The 25705-nt window shown below is 36.0% G+C and overlaps 1 protein-coding gene across 3 annotated transcripts in view; it reads left to right on the top strand.

The window, feature by feature from the left end:
* Babam2 (BRISC and BRCA1 A complex member 2) overlaps nt 1–25705 on the top strand; it is a 471740-nt gene that overhangs the window by 195591 nt on the left and 250444 nt on the right. The window lies entirely within an intron of this gene.

Genomic DNA, 25705 nt, shown 5'->3' on the forward strand with positions numbered 1-25705 from the left:
GTTCTCTTGAGCTCAGGGCAGTTTGTAATCAAAGCACATACCAATAAATGACCCAAGTGAATATGAGAATACTAGATAGAAAATTGGCTTATGTGATGAGATATTTAAAAATATTGCATTTACTACTATCATCTATTTTAACTTAGCAGTCATGGAAGTATTTTATGGGGTAGGAATAAAGTTGATAGTATTCTTTTTTAAAAAATCTACCTACTAATGGAAGACAGTGGAAGGCTTCTCATTTTAAAATGATTTCTGGGGCTGAGGATTTAGCTCAGTGGTTCCGCTGCCTGCCTCACAAGCACAAGGACCCAAGTTTGATTCCGGGTATTAAAAAAAAAAAAAGATTTGTGGTTTCATCTATTTTTCCAGTGTTGTTGCTCTCCTAGCCAGTTGTAGACTAGAAGAATAGCATTAATATGCACACTCACATATAATTTTGAAAGCATGTGTTACAAATAAAGCTTTGAAAGCATAGTTATAGAAAGCCAGAAATCCTCACAGCACAAACAAGGTACATTTAAAATGTGCACTCAAAAGACAAATAAAAAAGGCAAACCAAATTATTTTTTGAAATCCAATGGCAAATATAACATTTAGCAGATGTTGCTAGTTTTGATTTCCTTCATTGAATTTGTAAAAATGCTTTTGGGAGAATGAGGCATTGAGTTTAGACTACTGCAGTTCAAGAATATGCTTCTCCAAAGGAGTTGTATAATAATCAGTTTTGAAGGTTAGTCTTGTTTTTAGCTGATCCTCCCTCTTTGTCACCCTGTCTTTATCACCTCATGTCCTCTTTATTGTTCCCTTGGAAGAGTTGAATGTTAAAATTATAATAATGCATTTTCATTATTAACAACATATGAACTACAGATAGAACCAAGAAATGCAAATGTGGAATCCAAAAAAATCAGAAACAAATATTGACAATTAACAATTTTGTGTATTCTTACTTTTGGTGTTTTTTTGGACCTGTACCATATGCTCATGTGTCCTCCATGCGTGTATGTATGTGCGTATGTATATATCTATATCTATATCTATTCTATGAATATATATATTTATATATTGTCACCATTTCTCTTTATTAATTAATTGGAAGCATCTTTTAGAATTGGTTTCTTTCCTTTGATCTGCTCCCAATTGTTAGTACTTTCTCAGAAAATAGAAGACATATCTTTATTGCTCAGAGAAAGCAAAGAACTCTACTTAACTCTGTTGACTAAGTAAATTAGTAGTTACTTGTGAATTCTTAGCCCTTTTTTTTCCTTACTACAAATAACTAATAGTTGTTATGGTTAATGACTTGCTAAGAAAATCATCTTTTAATTCCATTTTAAGCCTAATGTTTATGAGCAGGGATTCTCCTTATGTTTCTCTTAAGAAGATAAGGAAGAAGTGAAAGTTTTAGTAAAACAACATCAGAATTATTTTTGGGTAACATCTTTACCTCACTGAGTAGGAGATGAAGAACCTGCTTTTCAAAAGAACTTTGTTTTAATTGGAGAAATTGGATTTAAACATTAAAAGAGAAATATTGTACCAAGTTTCAGTGCAATGTATATACTCCTGGGTAGCATTACAATATTTCTAGTAATTGTTTTTCTTTTTGTCATCTCTGTATTTCCAAGTGCACTTACAGGCAGAGACTATCATCTATGCATTGCTGGTTTTCCAGTACCTGTTTGTGATACCAGATATGCAGTAACTTTTACAGTAGTATATTTACTATGGTACATTTGTGACACATAATTAACCATTATTGAGACATCTTCATTAATCAGAGTCTAGACTTTTTTGCATTTCTTTAGTTTTCCTCTAATATTCTTTTTCCGTTTCAGGCATGCATACAGAATCCCATATTATTTATTCCTCAAGTCTTTTTCCTGTTCAGGCTCCTCTTGGTTCTAAAGGTTTCTCAGACTTGCCCTGTTTTCGATGACACATTGAAGAGTCATTGGTTAGGCATTTGACTGAACGTCCCTCCGTGGGGATTTGTCGGGGGCTGTTCTTTCTCATTGCTATTTTGTGATTGTGGCCATCAGTAGGAAGACCTCAGAGGTACACTGCCATTTTCATTACATGCTATCAAGGGGACTTATTATCAACATGGCTTTTCATTGTTTAGATTGGCTTTGATTACCTGGCCTTGCGGGATGTTGGTTAGGTTCCTATTTCCTCCCTCTATATACTATCCTGTTGGGGAGAGAAAGTCAGCCTGTGAAGTTCATACTTTAGAAGTGGAGAGTTAGGCTCTATCTCTTAGAAGCCAGAACACCTACATAAATTGTTTGGAATGGTTTCTGCTTAATTATTCAAACTTTTCTATCAGTGTGGACTTACAGATGTTTATTTTGTATTTATACAGTGCAATATGGTGTTATTTATTCCGTTACCAAATTATTCCAGCTTTGACTGTCTTAAGTTTTTAGCTGGCTCCTATATTCCTTTGACATGCTGACTGTCATAGATATTTTGTTTGTTTGTTTGTTGGAGAAGTCTTACTTTCTGACATGCAAAATCCTCTAGCCTCAGCTTTTATATATCCTGTTCCAGCTCTAGAGTCAGCCTTCTCCAAGGAGCCTTGATTTTTTTTTTTTTTTTGCTCGAGAAAGGTATTATAAATCAATATATGAGTGGTATGTGTGCTTGTTGTGACTAGTGTATAATTGCTTTTAGATCCTCTCAACTAACAGCAAGAAAATCTATGTGTCTATAAATATTTTTTTATATGTAATCATTTGTATCTATATTAAGCAAAACATGATTTTTTTCCTGATTTCTGCAACTCTCATCTATTGTCACATGGGTCATTTTAGCCCATGAAAAGGATTATTTTAAGATTATGTTAGTATATGTTGTGATCACTGCTGTTTTATGAATTTATTCTCATTGCCTTATTTGTTAGCTAATTTCTTCTATGAATATATATTTGTGTCTGTCCTAAATTTAAGCCTTGTAGAAGGTACTAGGGATACAAAGATGAATGATTCACTGAAATAGCACTTCTTCAGTAGCTGTTAAATCAATACCTATCATATTGCAGGTACTGTGCTCCATCCTCACAGTTAAGAAGTGGAGAAAATGTGGCTGCACAGTGTTATGATCTGAGGAAGAATGTTACTGTGACTTAAAGCAGAAAAGAGAAGTAGCAGAATCCAGATGAAGGTGAAATTACTTCTGGAAAGGAAATAACATAATATTAAATAGTGGCAGTTAGGATGGCGATGGGATGCAAGTGACAGAAAATGTAACTAAATTGTTTTAAGGAAAAAAAGAAAAAGGAAAGAAAGGGTTTATTGGTCACAGTAATAGAAAAGACCAGGGATAGAACTAGCTTGGATCGTGACTAGTTTTAGAGCTGAAACAGTGACATCTGGGCTTTGCTCTGCCTTCTGCGCATGCCTGCATTGTTCTCAGCTCTCCTTAGCATCTCCCAGTACATCTTAACGTGAAGACGTAAAGAAGAGGATGTCTTAGAACTGACGCTAGTTTGTCTTGGTTCACCTCACCTGGGTCCTTGTATTCATAAACACTGTTGCTCTGGAGGACAGAATGTGCTGATGGCTTAGTTTTGTACCAGACTTCCATTTCTTTTGCACGTGTTGGTTTTGTGATTATTGAGCTTCATTCACATCTTTATTTTCTAAACTTGTTTGTGTATTTGTTACATGTTACACTAAAAAGCTTTCTTATAGAACTGAATACATTCAGTATATGAAAATTAATCAGTATCATTCTTCAGATTCAGGAAGTTCACTTAATCCTAAACAGGCTGCGTCTTCTTCCAGACACATCATACATGACAAAGTCACAGTGGGCCAGGGATTTAGCTCAGTGGTGCTGCCGCCTGCCTCGCAAACGCAAGGACCCGAGTTCGAGCCCAGGTACCAAACAACAACAACAACAAAAAACCAAAGTTACAGAAAACTGAAGACAATGGGAAAAATCTAAAAACAGCTAGATAAAATGAAAGAGCAACCATTAGACTGTCAGCTGATTTCTTAACAGCGGCAGTAGGAGACAGATAGTTTAATGATAACTTCATTGTGAGGAAAGAAAACAACTCCCATTTAAAATTCCATATCTAAGGGCCAGGGATTTAGCTCAGTGGTTCCACCGCTTGGCCTTGCAAGTGCAAGGACCCAAATTTGATCCCTGGTATCAAAAACAAAAACAAAAACAAAACAAAACAAAAACCAAAAAACAAGGAAATCTAAAAATCCATATCTAGCAAAAATATTTTTCAAGAATTTTCATGTAAACCAAAGAAAAGAATTTGCTATCAGTAAACCTTTGTCTTTTTTTTCCCCTCCCATGGTACTGGGGATTGAACCTAAGGTCTTTTACTGAGCTACATCTTCAGTCCTTTTTAATTTTTAAATTCTTTTGAGTCTCACTAAATTACTTAGTTGCACGGGCTGAGTCTGAACTTGGGATCTTCCTGCTTTAGCTTCCCAGTGTGCTGCCGTACCCAGCTAAACCTCTTTAATGAATTCTTTTTTTTTTTTTGGTACTGGGGATCAAACTTGGGACCTTGCACTTGCGAGGGAGGCGGCGGAATCACTGAGCTAAATCCCCAGCCCTACCATTAATGAATTCTTAAGGGAGAAGGGGAAAAAAAAAAATCTCAGGACAAGGAAGCAGAAAAGAATGAAAAGCAAGATGTAATTAAAGAAAATGACGATAAAGGGGGTATAAAATTATACATCATTCAGAGTGTTCAAGGTAGAATTGTTTTATACACTTTGGTGAGTATATTATGTTCCCAATATATTTCAAATAGGCAGATACTAAAATGCAGTAACTTTTTGTTGGGAGTGGGCAAGTGAATTACTGTCAGGTGAGAAAAAAATTACATTAAAATTTGGCTTTACAGGTGGATAATTTCTACTCTTTTTTTTTTTGGTATTGCTGTGTGTAATGCTGTGATTTTTTCATGGGAACATCTGGAATATATTGATGTCTGGATGCTATCTTGTAGATGTTTGAATTTATTTACTTAATTAGGGATAAAGCCTGGGCACCAGTGATTCTGGAAAGCCAATTCTAATATCTAAGCAGAGATGAGGACCATAGCTAGTGAAAACGAATATGGGTAAGACAGACTTGAATTCTAGTCTCAGGTTTATTTTTGCTAGATAAATTATGCTGGCCAAGGTCCTTAGTATCTGTACATTTATTTATTGATAAAACTGATAATATTAGTACTTACTTTACAAAGCTGTTTTGATGAATGAAGAAAATATTATCTGAACCTAAAAGCTGAGACAAGCCAGAGGTATGGAGGCCAAAATGACCAGGGACAACATATAATCGTAACAACTTATAACCAGGGAGAGTTTAGCAGATGGCTGTATTTTCAAACTCCTTTAGTTTCCCTTTATAATTGAGCAATTGATTTTGATTTTTGACCTTATATTTAAGCTACTGATAGAAATGAGGTTTCATGCTTATTGAAAGTCATAAGGTTTGGGATTATTTTTCTGTATGTGTGTTAGCTATAGAGATGGGCACATTATAAAGAAAAAAGACTTAAACTTTGAACCTGATTCTAATGTATGTTTTCTCCAACATTTTTAAAAGAAAAAAACCCCCTTAGCCATTAAAAAACATTTTTCAGAGAAATTATCTGCATCCGGCTAAGAATTTTATGCCAAGCTTCAGCCCCCACATGAGCTTGGGAGAGCCAAGATATTTAAACCTGCAAAGTAAAGTGCCAGCTCAACCCTTATACTGGTCTGATGTAATCCTGTAACCACAGGGTGGTTTGTAGCCTAGCATTGAAAATGACTCAATAGACCTTGTGTACATTTTTAAAAAATGTTTTTAAGTTGTTGGGATTATGAAAATACCATAGAAGTACAATATTATTGTAAGCAAAACATTCAACACATTTGATATATTTTCTTGAATATGTTTCAAGAACATTTATGAAGAAGCCAGATTGAAAAGTAAAAGCCTGGATTATTATAGAATTTTTCAAAGAAGGACACCTAATTACTTAAAGTAGCTGAAATAGTCTATTGAGAGATCTTCAGTCGCTTTTGAAAATCAAAGGAGCGCTTTCAGAGATCAAAAAGTTAATTTGTAAAAGTAGTGATTGATAAAAATATATTTGCATATTTAAGAACATTTTCAAAAGACATTTTATTAATTTGAGGGTATTTCCAAGCTTAATGTTAAATTTAGCTTAGTCGGTTCCTATGGGAGTTAAACAAAATTTGTCCCAGTGAAGTTTGATTTTAATTTAAAATTAATTTATTACATTAAAAGAATAAGTTTGGCACTTACTTTACTTTCAACCCCTATCTAGATACTACTTATGAGCCCAGTTTCACTAAATCTACTTCAATTAAATTAAAAGCATTTTAGAGTAAGGAAAATATGAAATTGCTACTTTAAACATTTGAATTTGTATGTTTGAATTGATGCATGAATTTTTTTTTCACTAGTGGATGAATCCGTGGAAGGATTCAATAGTTGAATGTACTTTTTTTTTGATGCATGAATTGAACTGAGTAGAAATAATTTGAGAATTAGCTGTAGATTTATGTTATATGTATTTTTCTAATTCATAATGTATAAATCATAGGCAGTCTTATATTTTACTAAATCAGAAAACCTGTAACAATAATTTTCAAACTTATAAGACTAAAAGTAAAAAATTGAAATGCTATCTCTTAACCTACTAATGTTTGACTTCCTAAAGACAACCTGGGCATATTTCTATTTTTTCTTGTTAACTGGTTTTATGAACTTTTAAAATTTAATTATTGTTAAAGTTGAAACCGAAAATTTTGTGCTATTTTACACTGTGCCCTGTGAAAATGTTTGTTTTCAAGGGATGTTTATAACATTTAGAATAAAAGATTAACGAAGGGTTGAAAATTAAGAAACTCTTAGCCAGATTAAAGAAGTAAGATCAGTGATATAGCTTCTTTAACTTTGAGCATCATGTTATGTCTTTAAACTTTTTTTTTTTTGGTACCAGGGATTGAACTCGGGTCCTTGCGCTTGCAAGGCAGGTCACCAAACCGCTGAGCTAAATCCCTGGCTATCTGTAAACTTATAAGACATCATTTTTAGCAATCAAAAGATTTGTTGATAATAATTTTTAGAAGTCAAAGCAAGTTATGGTTGAAGAAACAAGGTCATTTGTTTTGTAAAATCACCGCACCCTGGAGATTGCTACTTGTACCCTCATGGCATAGTTTGACGCATTCCTTTGTTTCTCAGCCTTATTCAAATTGATAAATGAATACATGTCCTAGATTTCTTTCATCTTCAGTCACCTGAAGTATGGTCACAATCACAAGCCAGATTTAACCTGTTCTCTCTTCCTACAATAGAAATTTTGAATGATATGAAATAGTTGTTGTAAGGACTATGATGCTTTATATGTATGAGATAGGCATAGCTAGTTTTTATTTAGCTGATGATGTGGCTGAAGATTAGAATTTGCTGCGATGGTCGTCTTATCAAAATGAGGCAGATATGTATATAGGAGGTAGAAAACTATCCATAGCAATAGAAGGATTATAAAAATACAGCATCCTGAAGTCTTTTTTTTTTCTTTAAAGAGCAGATATCTATTTACTTAAAACCCCCTAATGGCATCATTATTTTAAAAAAGCAGCAGTGTCATTTGTTCTCATTAATGACTTTGATTCATTAGGAAAGATGAATTAGATAGTTTATTTTAAACAATCACAACAGCAACTAGAGAGTTGACAGTTTGGCACTTGAAGGATTGAAGAACTAGATGCCATGGTTGAAAACACAGTGTTGTGACTAATGTGAAATTTCTGTCAATAATATATGTAATGTGTACATGTTAAAGAGTAGAGTCATCTATAAAAGTTACAGATATTTTTTGCTTTTTTTATTTTACTTTATAAATGGAAATAAGGCATACAAATGAATCAAATATTAATATCCATCAAAATTTACTGTGTGAGCTATGTATGGATCACTATTGTAAAACATAATTGAATTTTGATAAAATACCCTTTACTGTATAAGTAGCACATACTTTGATCTTGATGATCAGAAGCATTTGAAGGACTGCTTGTAGCGTTGGAATCATTGTTACTAACCTTGGTTATCTTTTTGTGGTAGCTACATAGAGAGCTGATTAATGTGGAGTTCCAGACTAGTGTTCGATTCCACAGAATTTTCTCTGGATTAAGAAAGCCTGAATGATAGTCACAGGGAGTCACAAAGAGGGACTTCACAAGAACCAGTGCGGATGTATGTCTTTATGCGTGGCTGTATACAGAGATTTGTTTACCTGTGTGCACAATATACGTGTTACTGTTAAATTCACAGTGTACGTTGTTAAACGCATACACATACCCACCAGTTTGTGACATGTGCAGCCACTACCACTGCTAAGGAAACTGCAAATGGAAGGAATTTGATCACAATTTACCAAGAGGAAATTGGCTCCAAGACATAACGATTTTGGCTGGAGAAGATAGTGATCTTGGCACAGTATACTCTCTATTTCCTTGTGAGAGCTCCAAGATTAAAAGAATTAGCTACACGGAGGCAGATGCTTGGTAGTTTTCTGGAAGCACAATTAAAAGGTTTATGAAAAACAGGAAGATCAACATCTCATGCAGGTTTTTTTGAACTGGGAACTGATTTTATGTGCTATTTTGTATCCTTTAGACCTTGTCTGTTGATCCATGATAATTTTCCTTGTCTTAATAACTGTTTTTGAAGACATTTTAAAGTATGCTAGCCTTTGAAAAGAAATTATATCTTAAAATGCTTAGGAGATACTGTTTTCAGGCTATTCAAATTTTTAATAATTGGTAACTATCATTAATCATATTGCAATATTGCATTTTTAGAAACTCTGTCCAGTTTTCTTTTGTCTACTTCGGCTTATTACTACCAGATAAACTTGGCTTCCAGTAGCTGTTATCTCTGTTGACCCAGGAAAATTTTTGAATCCAATAATATACCTAATTTATCATACATTGAGTACTGATGATCTTTCATTTGAAAATTAATTTGAGTTTCTATCTTGAATAGCTCATAATGTCGAATACAGTATTTTAACAAAGATATATATATTTTCAAATGGTTTTTATGGTCTCATAGAAGAAAAGTGACATGAAATAACAGTCAGTCATTCCTTATGTATACTAGTGGTGCGTTAGATTGGAGAGCTTTATTTTTACCTTAATTTTTCAGTGTCTGAAGAACTCTAGCTATTATTTCTGCTATGTTTGTCTTATGTAATATCAATGAACACCCGATGAATTAAACGTGAATGAACTATAGAGAGAGCTAAATAATCTGTTTGGGAAATGCCCTAAACATCTTAATTTAGAGATTATAGAAAGAAATGTCTGAAGGAGCCAATCAAAACAAAAATGAGTAAAAAAAGATATAAAACAGAATTAGTGGAGATTGTGACCTACTGAAATATGTATGCCTTGTCTAAGGATTTTCAAATAAAAATTTTGTATGGGTCAGAGAAAGCGTGTCTTCAGGCTGAGGCCGCCAATTTGCAAATGCTCTGTAATTCCTTAATATTATCGGAAAAAATCTCAAAAACATATGAGTGAAAAGATGATGATTTAAAACTAAATGCAAATAAATATGTCCAATTTAAGCTTGAGCACACCATTTGGCAAGCTATTTGGTGCTTTTCTTCTGGGACATAAATGATATTACATCAGGAGTGATGGGATATCAGGAGCAAACCTGGAAGATATTACTGATCTGTGCAGTTAAGGGGTCAAGTTTAGTAAAATTCACTGCTGCTGTAGAAACAGGAATTAGCAAGAATGATCTTAGCTTTCCATTTTTTAAGTTTGTATGGTTCCCTCCCCACTGCTCCGTCTTTCTACCCAACTTATGGGCAGCCTTGGATTCCAGGTGTTAATCATCGGTAGAAGCACATCGGAGGTTTGAAAGACACATTGTTTACCTTTCTGGGAAACTTCTGCTGCAATGAATGGGAAATTGTAGTGGGGAAACTTTTAGCCGTCCTTAGGTCAGTGGATCTTATATAAAGGTCTAGTGAGTTTATGTGAAATTACTTAGGCCTTTAATCACACACACACAATTTGTCAGAAAGATGGTTAAGTTTTCTAGGTTTCTGCCTAGCTAATTAAATGCCTAAACACGATTCCAGAATCACAGAATAGATTTGGTAGGGTTAGAGAGTAGGTCTCATCCCCAGCTCACTGAATCAGTGTTGCCAGGGGCAGGGTCTGAATATCTGCAGTTGTTCTGATGATAGCAAGTAAGGGAGACAAAGGTTGTGGGTAGAAAAGGTTCATGTGTGTACTGTAAGAAAACAAGCTCCTCTGGTCAGTGAAGACTGTTGACAGCTTTCTTCTAAAGGTGTTTTAAAAAATGGTATTTATTGAGAAAAAAGCCCTCTGGGATGCTAGTGAGTTGATGAGAATAGAAACTGTTGGCTTGGGATGGTAGAATGTTGTTAAAGTTCCTGAAGCAGATCAGTGGGTGGGTGTGTCTTTGTGACTATTTCTGAAAGCTTTGGAACATACACTTCTCTGTAGTTGGTTATGAAGGGCGTCACAGCTGAAAGAACTTAGGAGGCAGGGCTTAGAGGCTGGAGAGGAATGGCTGGTTTGAAGAAGTGAAAGCTGATCAAAAGTGATCACCATGTACAGTGGACTGTTGATTCACACGAACTTAATCAGTTCCCCAGGGCTGGTTGTAACTCAAGTTGGTTGTAAGTCAATACAGCTGAGATCTGGATGTTTACCTTATTACACACTATAGATAATAAGAGGCAGATGAATCTTTCATTAACCTAATTAACTCAAGTTTTTCGGATGTCAGGCCATTTGTAACTTAAAGGTCCACTGTAGTGATAAAATGATACATGATTCCAAGGCAGGCTTTGTGACTGCTTTGTAGGGGCCCCTTTTAAGTTTTTGGAGAGAAACCATGTGCTGAAGATGTCTGAGACATACACATAGTCTTAGCTTGGCATGGAGCCTGTATCTAAGTGATACCACCTGACAGCTTGTGGTGTTGAGTATGTATCAATCAAGTGGAGAAGAGGTAACAATGCCTCCTGATTAAGGGACCATGAAGCCAGTGAAGACCTTCTCTCAGGCTCAGAGCTAGTGCAGGCTGAGGTGCTGCTTGTTGTATTCTTCCCTGAGACACACATCAGTAATCAAAGTGTTCTTCTCTGGGTTGGACTGGTCATTCACTTTTCTCTTTTCCATTCTTTAGTAGGTCTGTTGGCCTCTTTGGAAGTGTCAGCTGATTACCCACTGGATTGAATGCAATACCTAATATTAGTGTTTGGAAACTTCTGGAAGGCAGAACATTTCAGATATCTATTTCAGATGCATTTGAATTTAAATCCATCGAATGGGTTATAATACACAACAGTACCACCTTCCCTTTTGCTTCCTTTTATTTTTCATTAATGAAAATAACCATTGATCCAAGGATCCTCATTGATCCTTAGTTATTGTCATGTAGAAATACATTACTCATTTATGTTGACTTTTCAACATAATGTGGGATAAATGTGAGCAAAAACCGTAAGTATCCAAACTGAACCTATAATTTCAATTAAAATACTCTTAAACAGTTGGATGGCCTAGTAAGAGTTTGTGTACCTCCCTCTCTGCCCTTTTTCCTAGAGAAAATATAACAGTGATATGTGGTTGTGATGATCAGTATTATTTCCTCCTTGTTCCCCTCCTTTTTCTTTTTTCTATTCCTCTTCCTCCTTGTCCTCCCTTTCCTCTTCATTTTTGAGAAGTAGAATCCTAATTCAAAAAAGCTTAAACAATAAAGGAAATTTATTGGCTTACCGAACTTTAAAGTCCAGAACTGGACTGCAGATAAGGTTTGGTGCTGTGGCTAAAATAGTTTTTCTCTGCTGTGCCATCCATTGTGTTGACTTTTAGTTTTCATACCTGCATAGCTGCTCAAGTTCCTTCTCTTATGAATAGAAAGTTATTATTTCATTTCAAGCTTTATATTCTCCTACCATGGGAAGAAAGCAGACCGTTATTTCTCAGCAGTCCCAGTTGGTATCTTTATCTCATTGGGTTTGATTTGGTTTGTGCCCATAGCTGAATTAATCACTGAGGCTAGATGAACAGGAAATTTTGATCAGGCTAGGCAGCCTGGACCTACGGAGCTTAGCTAGGGGACCTTACTCAAAAGCCACATGCAAGGGTGGGGAGGGGTGGTTTTGTAAAGGAAATCTAGGTGTGTTACCAGGAGGGAGAGCAGATAATGGACATCAGCAGTGGATGTGTGCTATATGTAGGTTTATATCAAAGATATAGTATTGGCTTGGGTCTAGGAGGCGGAGCTTTTAGGGAGGAGAATAAAGACACTGACAGCTCTTGCTACTTTATATAGTGTATGTTGTGGATATATTGTCATTTATATGTCTACTTGACATTGCTTTATGTTCTCTTACTCCTATAGCTGCGTGAGGCTGTTATATCAGGAAGAACCTTGGGTAGTTTCTCTTTCTGTTAGACTTTCCCAATTACACACAAATTGTGTTATTAGGACATTGGTGGCTTTAAGGTCACTGACCAAGGAGATTCATGACTGTGATTTTGACTTAAGAGGAGGAGGTTTGGTAAATACTACAGGTCTGAAATTTAGTCCGGGAGCTCAGCTAAAGTGAGGACAAACAGCTAGATAAAACCAATCATGTTAACCTGAGGGCCTGGTCTACCTAGGGAATCATCCGGGGAAGGGGTCAGGAATCATGTGTCAGTGCCTGCAGATGTTGCTGTAGTTATAATTAACAGCTGGGCTAGAGCTGTTTGTTTTCTGTCTTGTACCATACTGCCTGCTCATTCCTCTGGGTCTCTGTGATTATCACAGTGAGAAGGAAATGAGACTCTACTATAAGGTCTGATCCTGGCTGAAGTAGGAAAAACTACCTTTCTGTGGAGAATGGCTAGGCATCCTTTGATGCCTTGACCCACCTATGGCTCTAAAATACTCAGTGCCAAACAAGAATTGCTAAGCTTGAATGATCTTTCATTACAATTCAAAGTGTACACTGGTTTTTTTAGTTTTTTTTTTTTTTTTTTGGTTGTTGTTAGTTTTGAGACATGGTTGTGCTGTGCTGCCCAGGTTGACCTTGAACTCTTAAGTTCAAGTGATTCTCCTGCATCAGGCTGCCCAATAGCTGGGATTATAGTTGGTTGCCACTTCACTGTGATTTAAATAATTTCTTCTAAGTTTGAAGTCTATGGGCAGAACTGGGATCCTTAACTTTCGCAGTTTGCAAGGCTTCTTAAGATATTTTCTAATGAAAAGTGAAATCCTAAGAAAAGTGTTTGCTTTAAATGATTGCAGTTAATTTCTTGTAAAGAAACACAGAAGCACACATTAACTTAAAATAAGCTCATACTGTTGTTTCTTGTAGTACAGCCAGGAAAAACAGTAACAAGCTGTCTCCTTCAAAATCACATCCCTGGATGATATTCGAGCAACCTGGAAAATTTAAATACATCCCCAGGAAAAACAATTTGAATTAAGTTGAAATCATATTTGCTAATTTCCTTTCTGCCATTGCAGCGTTACTAGTCAAGGTCCCCATGGCATTGGTTAGTTGTGTGGTGTCAGTGGCCGAGGCAAATAGCAATATTTATGTCAGCGCTGTGGCTGATCTGGGCTACAAAAAGCCTTTTAATGTTTGCGGTTCATTAATCAAATTTTAGTTTACATTGGCATTTCATTCTTCGTTGAACTTCATACTAATACTTATTCATGCTTTTTTGAGAAATAATAGACATAAAACTTGAGCATTTGGCCTCATAGATTTGATATTAAAAATACATCATATAATGGTGTGGATATGGATAACATCTATAGAAAAAATTGAGTGAGTTTTGTTATTATTTTATCCTATAATACTCAAGGTGTTGGTATTTAGTAATTGTAGTATTTCTAGTGTTGGTTCTCTTTTACATATTGAAGAAAAGATACTGTTTTTATTGTCTCATTGGTGATAATTTTAAGAGAAGGAGGAAGGCTGATGAAGGTTCTCTTCCTTTGGGACATATGCTTTTCTTCCTTTTCACTCCTGTTCTACCTGAGGGAGTGTCCGAGACAGAAAGGAATCAACATTTGCTAATAAACAAGGCTGGACCATGAGATGTACTTTAACATTTCTTTGCTTCTGTATTCTCCCCCATCCTTGTTTCCTCCCATCTATCTATCAATTTTAGAGAGGAAACATGATGTGGAAATGACTGGGGTGATCCTAGGGACCCAGCTCTGAAAGGCAGTCTATATAGCAATTTCTTATGGCCAAGAAGCAACATTGCACATTTTTGAATTTTCTAAGTGAAGCCATAGGTATAATTTTTGGGATACTTTTGTATACTTTAGATTTAAAGTACGATCACCTTTGGAAGAAGCTAAATAAGTAAAGTATGCCAGCTCTAATTTTTCTAATACTCTAGCACAAAATAGGATGATGGAGAAATTCTGGAGTGATGTACCGGTAGGTTTATCTCTTGGTAAACATTTGAAGATACCCCAGAATTTCTCTGTTAGAAATTTTGCTTGCCTAATACTTGGTTGAGGCTACCTAATGAGTGGCATATTTGGATTTATTTTTTATTATTATTTTGGATTTTTTTAAAGTTTTGTCAATGCTGTTACAAAGACATGGGGAAAGGCTACTTTTCAGTTATTATACTGTTTGTGTATTTTGCTTAAGATATTATCTTTGTCCTTTTCAAGAATATATAACCAGTTGTGTTCCCTATTGATTTGAAAGTCAAGATTACATTACCAGTAATAGCCAGAAGATTTTTACTAGTTGTAATCCATGAACTGATAGATTTTTATCCTGCAAGCCATTAAAAAAAAAGACCAAGCAATGCACACACACACAGGTTGATGGTTGGTTGAGAGGTAGGTCAGAACCTTGGAGAGCTCTGGATGTTCTGGTTGAAGCAGGGTTTGGAGGGCCTACTGCTCAGACTAATTCTGCCTTTAGCAGTAGTCACTGAATACAGATTGCAAAACACATTTCACCAACATGCAATTGATTTGCCTGTTGGTTATATTTGCTAAATAGGTGTAGGTGTAAGAATTTAGCCTAACTGCATTTCTAAGACTTCTTTCACTAGTCCATATTAATCCAGAAATGTCCTTTTATTGGTCCGTTACCTATTAATTTCAGTACTGGAGATTTACAATTTTTTCTAATTAGTTTCTCCTGCATTATCAAATATTATAATTAACAAAAACTTCAAATGCCACAAAAATCTCAAATCTCAGATTCAGTAGACTGTGCCCAACAGTAAAGAAAATGGTTAGAATATTGAGGAGAAAGCTATCGAGTATCACAAATTTACTGTGTTTAATTTTTTGCTCATCAGGATTTATTTCTGTGAGTGCATTACAAGAGCACACAATGTTCTTTTCCTTTCTGTCAACTCCATTTTGTTCTTAGTCGTTGCGTCTTTTGAAAATAAGATCCTGAAACATTTCCTGCACGTTAAAACTGTAACTACAAGGAATATATGACTGACAGTGTTTTCTTTTTTGATAGCCACATGACTATGAATATTTGGAGGATAGAGGAAGTAGACTTGCCCAGTACTGTTCTAAAGTTAGTTCTAAAGCTAGTTTCTCTTAATACAGCTTCCCTCTGCCCACCTCCAAACTATATTAACTCTTACTTTTTAAAGACTAAAGTTGCTATATTTGAAGAAACTAAAAAGAAAATATGTTTAAAATAGAGGAACTGTACATACATAAAACTCTGCTAATGCATGGGATAGATGCTCATTGTTGATAATGCTCAGTCCTCTTAACAAATAGGTCAATTACAAATTTATTTTTGTTATTATCTTTTGTATTCTCTGGATAAAATGACATTTTAAAAAATACGTGCTTGTTCTGTTACTGTTCTGTTAGAAATGTAAAATGTCATTGGTCATTTCCATTCACGTGAGTGTAACTCAGGAAAGAGTTGTGACTGAGAGAAGCATAATAAGTTACTGCAGCTATGACTTCTGTACTCCAGCATATTACAGTGGCTTTTGGAAAATGCGTGTGAGGTTTGGAATTTAAGAAATAAAAATCTTAACGTTACTTTGAAGCATACATTTTTGGAGAGAATAAGGCTAACCAGTGAGGGTAAATGGTGCAATGATTTGTTCTCCAGAAACATACGGAGCTAGCTACAATTTAGTTGTTTAGAAGAAACAATCGATCTTATAAAACATGAGTCATGGAATGGAGTTTCTTAAATGTTGAGATTGAAAAACAGTTTGAAGTGAAATATATGAAATGTACTATTCTTTGTAAAAACTTTGTATTTTTCCATTGTGAAAGTTTGTGCATATGTTATATATTGACATCTTTGTAGATGCACACATAAATATATGCTTAGAAAATTTGGAAAAGATGGAAAAATGAGAAAAGAGAAAACCCCTTCTAAATAGCTTCCAACTATAGATACCATATATTAATGTTTTTTTTTTCCTAGTAAATTTTTTGTGCGTAAATGGCTTCTGCTGTGGAGGATTGGAGAAAATGAGGGTAACCAAAGATGTGATGGTAATGTATATATGAATATGCATATTTCTATCTTTGTCTTCATTTAATATGTTAATAGAATATTTTCTGTTATCATAATATACTCTTAGAAACATTGGTTGCTTATTATATTCCTTTCAATGACTTTAATAGGTTTAAAAACATTTCTTATTGTCTGGCTGTTATTGCTTATATCTAGATGTCTCCCAAAGCCTCGTGTGGTCCTAGGTGGGGCTTTTCGGACGTGGCTGGATCTAGGATGTGCGATGCTGGGATTAAGGATGTGATATTGGGACTAAGGGTGCCCTACCATGGGCATGGGGGCACCAGTCAATAGGCTTACAGCCTGGATAGAGTATCGGGACAGAGAGAAGGCTGCTGCTGCTGCCTTGCTGCCGTTTGCCTGGCTTCCATGCCATGGATTGTTCTTCCTCTGTTATGCTCTGCTGCACTGCCCTGTTTGAGAGCCAGTTGACTAGGGATTGAAATCTTTGTAAACTGAGCTAAATAAACTTTTCCTCCCATAATTTGTGGGTGTTGAGCGTTTTGTCTCAGCAATGGGAAAAATAATTAAGACATAGACATTTAGATTATTTGTAGTTTCGGGTATTATAAATGACTCTGTGTATGTTTTTGTTTATAAGGCTCCTTTACCCCTTTGATTTTAAATTTTATTTTTTTTTAGTTGGATTCCCAGATATGGGTCTTCTGGGGCTGTTGAGAATGATTGATAGATGTGGCTATGAAGTTACTCTGCTTATACTAATTTATACAGTGGAACCTTGACTCAATTTGTTCTCAAGGACTGGTTGTAACTCAAGTTGGTGGAAGTCAAGACTATTTTTCCCATAAGAAATAATGGAAATACCCATAATGCATTCTGAACCTCCCAAAGCACCCCTTAACTAACCTTTCCATAATAAAAAGGGTTGTATAATGTGCACAATTTACCAGAAACACCAATAGTTTTCCTGGTATATTCACCAAAAAATTATAAAATGTGCCTCATTTATCAGAAACAACAATTTCATACTTACTCACCATTCAAGTTGACATCTTTGACTTGTAGAAAGGGAGGATGAAATGGGAGGCGGTTACTGTTTGGAAGGAGAGTTCCCTTCCATAAGAACATCAGGAATCTGGCTCTCTGGTGTCCTTTCTGTCCTTGGGAGAGTCTGTAGCCCACTAGGGCCTGCTTCTAGGTCACTAGGTCTCAACCTTTTCAGAACTAAAAACTGGTCTAAGGTTGTTTGTTTATGTCTTTTCTTTACAGTTGTTCTGTTGTATGATGTGACATTGTCACTAAGCAAGTGAATGCAATGATTGCCCTTTTTTCTGTCTGGGTGGGTCTTTTCTACAGGTGTTTATAGCTCTGTCCATTTTTTCAGGATTGTCTTTATTTCAGAAGAACTTTGCTGCCCTGATTGTTGATACTCCCCCTCCTCTTCAGAAAGCTCCTCAGCTGCCATTCTCTGTTGCTCAGCCAAAAATTGTTGATGTTCCTCTGTAGACAGTTCTTCTGAGTGTTCCTCCACCAGTTTCTCAACATCACCACTGTCTACCTGCAAGCATATGGACTCTGCTGTAGTGACAGTGTCATCAGTCATGGGGTCACTTGAGGCTTAGGCTCCTCTACACAGTCTTCAAAGTCTCCCTCCTATATACTTTTAGGTCACATTTTCTTTCAGGAAGATCTCAGTGTCCTTAGAGAAACATTGGCCCAGGATTTCTCACTTAACCTCGCACAGGAAAGGATGTTGTAATCTTCCTTCCAGAACTATTTAAGAGTTAAATTTGTATCTGAGACCACCTGGAAGCTCTTCAGGAACAGTTCCTCGGTGTATAGCTTCTTAAAGTTAGCTATGACCTGCTGGTCCATAGGCTGCAGTAGAGGACTTTTACTAGGTGGGAGGAACTCATCTGAGAGTCATAGAAATTCTTCCAACAATTCTTCTTCCAAATTTCATGGATGAGCAGGAGCATTGTCCATGTTGAGTGCTAAACCTCTGTCCTCTAGATATTTCTTAACAGTAGGACAGAAAGCCTCCTTGATCCACTCAGGAAAAACTACTCTTGTTACCCAGGCTTTTGTGTTAGGTCTTAACGTGACCTCTGGTGTATTCTTCATGACTTTAAGTTTTCTGAAAACTCTAGGGGTCTTGGAGTGATAAGCCAAGAGAGTTTATCTTGAGGTCGCCACTTGCATTGGCACACAGCAATAAGTTAGCCTCTCCTTCATAGGCTTGTGGCCTGGCATTTCTCTTCCTGGGTAATATATGTTCTCCTGGTCATTTTCTTCCAGAAATGGCCAGTTTCATTACAGTTGAAAACTTGATGAGAGCAAAAGTCATTTCTGTGTGTCATCATTTTGAAGTGGTACATGTAATTTTCAGCAGCCCTTTTATCAGCACTGGCTGCATCACCATGCCTAGTTATGCTGTGAACTTCGGTTTTCACTTAAAAATTGTGAAACCCTTTACTGGCATGAAATGTTTCACCATTATCATTTGTTGATGGATTATCCTTTATGAGATCTGCATTTATAGCCCTAGCTTTTGCACAAATTATAGACTCAGGCTATAACCTGCCATCTGCCTTTCATTTATCCACACTAATAATAATAATAATAGCTTTTCTACCTCATCTAACAATGTTGATCATGACTTACTAATTTGGGTAACACCTTTAGCAATACTAGCTTCCTTATGCAAAGCTTTTCTCTGTAAGATTGTTGAGATGGTGGATTTCAACATGCTGTACGTATTATCGAGATGGTCACATGAACCCTGCTCTCATATTTCTCCACAATTTCCTTCTTGTTTATAATTATGATTGCTTTCTTTAACTTCCCTTCCTTCCTTAGCTTCTTTTCTAACTTTTTGGGGGCCATTTTGATAGCAGTAATTGTGATTTTTTGTTTTTTGTATTTTTGTGTTTTTTTGGTACCAGGGATCAAACTCGGTCCTTAAGCTTGCGAGGCAGGTGGTGGAACCACTGAGTCAAATCCCTGGCCCTGTGGTGGATTATATAAAGCACTGACCAAAATCACCTCCACAAACACGCACATTTGAACCCAGACTGACGCTTATGTATGCTCACATAAGTTTTTTTGGCATTAGAGTCTTTATTTACAACCCACAAGGGGCCAGCATTTGGGTCATAACTCAAGACTTTGTAAGTTAAAACTAAAATTCTGGTCATAACCCAAATCGTTCATATATGAGTCTGGTCATAACTCAAGGGAACATTTTACTGTGCTGTGTTACACTCTCCATTAAACAAACTATCCCCTCACCAACTTCATCTGTTTGCTGAGTAAACATCTTGGCTAATTTAAGACACACATTTTGTTTCTGATAATTTTTGCACAATTTTCCTGTCTTATAGGGAAAGCTGCATGAGTGGCAGGACAATTCAAGAGTCCCATAGGAGCAAGAAGTAATTTGTAGACCTAAAGCCCTGTCTTGGAGTAGAAGTTAGGCTAATGAGTTCAAGCAGGCACTGATGGGGCGGGGGTAGCTGAACCCTGAGAGCAGGCTATGGAGCCTCAAAGAATAGAGGAAGAAACACAGAATGGACAAAGCCATGGTGATCTGTAGGGATACCCCAGAAGGGTCAGACGTTAGTGTCGTGTAGTGGCTCAGGAAGTCTTCTGGGAGGGCTTCTGATCCTTTAGGTTGGAAGGCATGCTATTGTTCTGTACACTTTTTTTTTTCTTTTCCTGGTACTGGGGATTGAGCCCAGGGCCTCAGTATGTTCTCCATCTTGGTGCATGTTTATGTTTTAGTTTTATACTATTGGGGATCAAACTCAAGGCCTCAAACATGCTAAGCAAGCTACAAGCCACTGAGCTACACATCCCCAGTCCCCTGAATGTTTCTTATGCATGTGAAAGGTTTTGTGTATTTGTTTTGGGGTGTGTACATGTGCGTGTGTGTGTTACTGGGAACCTAACCTAGGGCCTTCACACTGAGCTACATCCCCAGCCCTTTTTTTATTTTTTATTTATTTTTCCTTTTTTAATTTTTTTGAGACAGAATCTCACTAAATTCCTCAGATTGTGCTCATACTCCTCCAACTTCCTCTCTCATGGTGCAGGGATTACAGGTGTGAACAGCCTACTTTCTTTCATGTTATTTGAAAAAAAAAAAAAGCTTATTTTACCATGTGCATATATTACTTTTTCAATGAAAAATCTATGAAAAAGGAAACTTACTTTGATTTGATTACCATTGTGGTTGAAAACTTTCTGTGTATCATTAATCAGTTTTGATATCCTTTTATTTATTTATTTTGCTAGACAGACAGAATTAAATTTCAAATAATTTTCTCATTATATTTCTATTTTATTCCTGTGCATTGTCTTTTTATTAACTGAAGATTTTATCATAAGATTATTTTTATAAAAGAAAGTTTTCCTTGAGATTTTTTTCCCCTTTCCTTATTAGATCAGGGTGGTCTCAGTCCCATCTGGTTATTTGCTAACTTTCCTCATGAATCTTGCCGAAGACACGACGAACTACTGGTACTTTTGTCCCAACCTTTTCATTTGCTGTCCTTGTGCATGTCTAAATTTGCTTCACTGTAACAAAACAAAACAAAACAAAACAAAATGAAACTATGGTTTTGAATAAGAGAGGCCTGGGCTGAAGACAATTTAGGCCTCTGAAAACGTTGTGCTCCACTCTCTCTCTGACATCAGTAAGCTGAAGATTGGTTGTGTTGGTTCCAGTTGATGGGGCTACTGACTCGGCAGTATGAGATGTGTTTCGTGTGGGTTACGACAGAGATGTAGGAAGATTTGAAGGCCACTGGGATGAGGCATCCTGAACATGAGATGTAAAAAAGGGAATGCCGAATTCAAGATGCATCGTGACAGCTAAGAGATAGGTGTCAATTCTGTTGTTAGAAGCTGAAATTTTAGTGAACTGAATGGGATGTGGGTAGGCAGATTTACATTCTACAGTCTCCATCATTGTCTAACACTCCCATAGCAGCAGAGTAATTCAGCATCTCTACTTGACAAGTTTCTACAAAGAACTGGTTTAATACCTTCTCTGAACTACTTCACAGGTGTTTTAGTGAGAATGAATAAGTTTCTACTATGAAATAGTAATTCTTTTTTTTCTTTATAATTTATCACTCCCTTTCACTGCTTTTTTTAAATTCCTCATTTTAAAATCTCTTTTCAACTTTCTTTTCTTTGTTAATATATATTGTGTGCCCTCTGTCTTCTCCTTATGGCTATTCTCATTTCAGATTCCTTCTTTCGTGGGTTACCAGAGTAAGTAGCATGTCAACTTTGTGAATAGAAAGAGATACATGTATTTTTTCCTTCTTTGTAAAAGGCCTGCTGATTTGTGCTTTCTTCCTTGCCCACTTCCCTGAAGGAACATTGAGCATTTTTCTCTCTCTCCTGCTCACTAGAGAGGTAAGCTCCAATGTCTTGTGCTCCAGTCCCCTGTGTTTCTAGACTTGTTTTTAAAGGATGTCCTAATCTTAAGTGACCAAAACCTTTTACATTTTTTTGTTCTTCCCTTGTAGGTCAGATAGTTCAGACCACAGAATACCTTACACATTAAGAGTGGTTGTATAGCAAAAGCAGAGGAATTCTTATGTAGCTTAGTATAAAACTCTCTTGTATGGATATAGGCTTGCAGCTTGTGAAGCAACTAAAGAGAATGGGTATAATTTTACAAATATACATTGAGGTGACTAAAGGCTTTTCCTTTTTTGCTCTTATGTTATAGCAAAGACTGGGAATGAGTCTTTATCTAAGAATTGGAATATTGTATATTTTCCCTGTTTATAAATATGCAGTATCTCTGAAGCTATGTAATGATCATTTTAAGTTCTGTACTACATTATTATATCCTATTTATGCTCTGAATAAGGTATTGAGTAACTCAGAATTTCAGGTTGTTGAAGTCAAGAGCTTTGCCTGTGAGGACTTTGTGCTTCTTACCAAATCACTTTCATATCATGATACCTCTGTTACTTACTGTGTGATGCTGAAGCACTTGGCTTTCTTTCATTCAGCAAGTCTTTATTTGAATGTGTCTTTAGGCCTATCCTTCTTATAGAATGAAAGAGCACTTACTGCTTTCCTTGCCCTCATTTGGTCTTGTAAATCAGTCCATTCAGTGGAGCAGTGTACCTTCATACCTGAGTATCTGTGGGGGATTGGTTCAGGAGGACCCCACAGGTACCAAAATCTGCAGACACACCAGTTCTTGGTGTAAAATGGTATGGTATAATATTTGCATATAAACACATTTTAAATCATGTCTAGAATATTTAGGGTACACAATGCAATGTAAATGCTATATAAATAGTTCTAGTACTGTATTGTTTTGAGAATAATGAAAAGGAAAATGTCTACATATTCAGCGCAGATACAGTAGTTTTTTTCTAATCTAGTTGGTTGAATTCATAAATGTGGAAGCCACAGATAGGGAGGGCATTGCAGTCTTTTTAATAAATGCATTCTTTTACATTTCATTTATTTGTATTTTTGTGATGGAAGCTATGTTTAGTTGTGTTCAACGAGGGATAATGTAGTGTGATTGTTTTGAATTGTGGTCTACAGACCTCTGGAGATTCCAGAGACCCCATTAGGGGTCTGCAGTATCAAAAGGAGTTTTGGAATCACGTTTGCTTTTTTAAAAATTAATTTTATTGGTACATTTTAGGTATACAGTATGACATTCATCATTGGAAATTTATATCTTTATGTAATCTATTTTGGTTCTTATTTTTTTATCCCCATTCCCCTGCCCTACCTTCAACCCCTCCATTCCTCCCTATTTACAAAGACTTTTTTCTATTTTTTCATTTTCTCATATTAATTCCATTCCCTTCTTTCCATTCCTCTACCCTTTCTCCTTTGCCCCTTTTCTTCCTATTTCACATTGTCTATTCACATTTGCTTAAAAAAAAACAAAACAAAACTGTGCTGATGTTAGCACTTATACTCCAGAAGCTGGTGCCTTAGCATCGATCAAGGCAGTGTCATCAAACTGTGCAAACTGTATATCAAACCTCCACACATTCTCATTAGAAGATGCCAGTTCACTTAATGTCATTGATGAAGCTACAAAAAGTATACATTTTTTGAAGTCCCAATCCTTGAATTCACTTTTTTTTTTTTGGTACAGGGGATTGAACTTGGGACCTTGGGCTTGCAAGGCAGGCGGTAGAACCACTGAGCTAAATCCCTGGCCCTTGAGTACACTTTTAAAAGAAATATTCTATGTGACAAAATTAGAAATATGCACAGGAGACTGCAGCATACTAAAGGATGGCAGTTGTCTTGATGAAATCAGTGTGGTGATTTGAGTTACAAGCTGAACTAGCTGCTTTGTTCTTGGGCCCATCTTTTTCCTTGAAAGAATGATTGATGGATGATCTGTGACTGTTAGGAACCAATTATTTGGCAGACATTTTTTCAGAAACGTGCAACTTCAGGGAAAACAACCGGCAGTATTTGTTGCCATTGAGAAGATTCTAGCTTTCAAGTGACAGTGGGCATTTTGGAAAACATGTTTACTGTCCTGAGGTTTATGTCTTCAGTTATTTAAAGATTTTCTGATGAGACTGGTGATATTAATGAATATCAATTTAAATTATTAAATGAATGAAATTTGTCAGTATTGGGATAATTCATTAAATCATTGTTTTCCAAATGATGATTGCATAATATACATAAGTGTGATCCACTTAAAGAACAAGATAAATGGAATTTAATGTAAGAATATGAAATATTTATTATTAAGGATTCTAGTTCCACGTTCCAACTAGCCTTTAAGAAGCTACCACTTGTTGAGTTCTTATATTTTTTATTTTTAAAGAGTTGGTCTTGCCATATTGCCTAGGCTGACCCTGAACTCCTAGTCACAAGTGATCCACCTGCTGAATAGCTGGGCCGACAGACGTGTACCACTGTGCCTGGCTTCACCTGTTGAGTTTTGTTGTAGTATCAAAGAATATCCAGAATCATTTGAAAAGACTATATAAAGCACTTCTCTTTGCAAGCTGCATGTGTGACTAAGGCTTATTTTCTTCGTATACTTAAGCCAAAATAACATATTGTAACAGATTGAATGCAGAAACAGATATGAGAATCCAACTAATATTAAGCCAGACATTAAAGAGATTTATAAGAATGCAAAACAATGCCATACTTTTCGCTGTTTTCTGAAAATGTAGTTACTTCATTAAAAAATGTTATTCCTATTAACATGTTGTAGGTTTATTTTAAAATGAATTAAATATTTTGAAAAAAATTCTGTTTTTATTTTTAATACAGCAAATATTAATTACAGTAAATATTAATCCATATAACTCATTTATACAGAAGCTCCCTGGGGGTTCTCAGTAATTTTTTAACCATGTGAAGTTTCCTAAAACCAAAGTGTGTGAGAATCTCTGGTGTAGTTCTTAAGAGCAGGGACTTAGAACCAAATTGCTTATGGTCAAAACCCAACTTTATTGTTTAATGGCTCTGTGACCTTAGGCAAGATTTGGAACTATCTGTTGCCTTAGTTTCTTCATCTATAAAATGGGCTAATAAATTTAACTTATGAGGTTTCCATAATGATTCATTTGAATATGTAAAAAGTTCTTAGGATATATAGCATTTGGCAAGCCTTGGAATTATTTGATAAGTATTTGTAATATATTGGCATGTTCCTTTATAGATGCTAGATTGCTACACTTGTAGATTGGATATTTTTAGATATTTACGTAGCCTTTTATCAAGTCCATGATCTTTCCTCTCTTTGTCCTCCAAGTCAGTGATTCTCAACACTTACTGTCTGTTAGAACCATGCGGGAGCATTTAGAAAAAAATCCCAATACCCAGGACACATTCCTGTTTGAACCATTTAAATCAAAATATGGAGTTGGGGTGGGTAGGGTCCAGGCATTAGTAGTAGTGTATAAGTTCTTCAGGTGATTTCATTATGAAGGTTGAGAACCACTATTTTGAATCTTTCCTGAGATTCTACTCCCCTTTCTGCTTCTCAAATAAATGGCAGCTGATTTTTCACCCACACCTTATGACTCTGTGTTTGGAGGTGGATACATGTTCACTTTGCTCTTCAGTGCTGTTTTCCAGGAAATTGTCTCTCCCTATCACGATTTAGATCTAAAA

This window comes from Fukomys damarensis, unplaced genomic scaffold (genome assembly GCF_012274545.1).
Source record: "Fukomys damarensis isolate Sample0158 unplaced genomic scaffold, DMR_v1.0_HiC HiC_scaffold_2, whole genome shotgun sequence".
NCBI lineage: Eukaryota > Metazoa > Chordata > Mammalia > Rodentia > Bathyergidae > Fukomys > Fukomys damarensis.